Here is a 959-nt window from a genome sequence, read left to right on the forward strand (position 1 = left end):
AAAGAAATAAAATATATTTTTTTAACTTTTTAAAGAGCCAAGTGTGATGGTGCACACCTTTAATCACAGCAATTGGTAGGCAGAGGTAGGAGGACTGCTGTGAGTTCAAGGTCACCCTGGGCTAGAACAAGACCCGACCTCAAAACCAACCCCCCTAAGCCAGGGGTGGTGGCGCACGCCTTTAATCTCAGCACTTGGGAGGCAGAGGTAGTAGGATCACTATGAAGTCAAGGCCACATGGGGAGATTACATACTGGATTCCAGATCAGTCTCACCTAGAGTGAGACCCTACCTCAAAAAAAAACCCAAAAAAACCCCACAATTCTTTGAAGAGAGAATGAAATCACTGCACGCTGTTGCACACAGCAGTGGAAACAACTCAAGGAGTGTACTCAGGCCGGGGCGACCAGGGGGCGCGGAGCTCAGTGCGAGGCCATCACATCTGCAGGAAGCAGGCCAGAGAAAGGGCGGTGTGGCCCCGATCTGACACTTCACTGTGACACACACCTCACTGCGCCCTGAGAGGCGCAGCGTGGATATTCTTTGGCCTCTGCCAGTGGCCGAGAACACGAGCCGGACGGTATGATGATGGCACAAAGGGCATGCACTCCAAGGAGCCTTGGTGTAGACACACGTGGGCACGCGCACACACACACACAGACTGAGGGGCTGGGGAGATGCTCGGTAGGGAAGAACACTTGCTGTGCAAGCATGAGGCTGGAGCTCAATCCCTAGCACCCATTAAGAAACACAGCCAGGTGTGACCACTCACACCAGTAACCCCAGCACTGAACTGGAGACAGGCGGATGGCTGGCGCTTCAGTGTACCCAAAGAATGGTGTGAGCTCCAGGTTCAGTGAAAGCCTGTCTCAAGGAAATAAGGCAGAACAGCAATAAAGGAGATGCCTGACACCCTCCTCTGGTTTCGATGCGCATAGGCACAGGGTGTGAGCACTGCA

This window comes from Jaculus jaculus, chromosome 5 (genome assembly GCF_020740685.1).
Source record: "Jaculus jaculus isolate mJacJac1 chromosome 5, mJacJac1.mat.Y.cur, whole genome shotgun sequence".
Taxonomy (NCBI): domain Eukaryota; kingdom Metazoa; phylum Chordata; class Mammalia; order Rodentia; family Dipodidae; genus Jaculus; species Jaculus jaculus.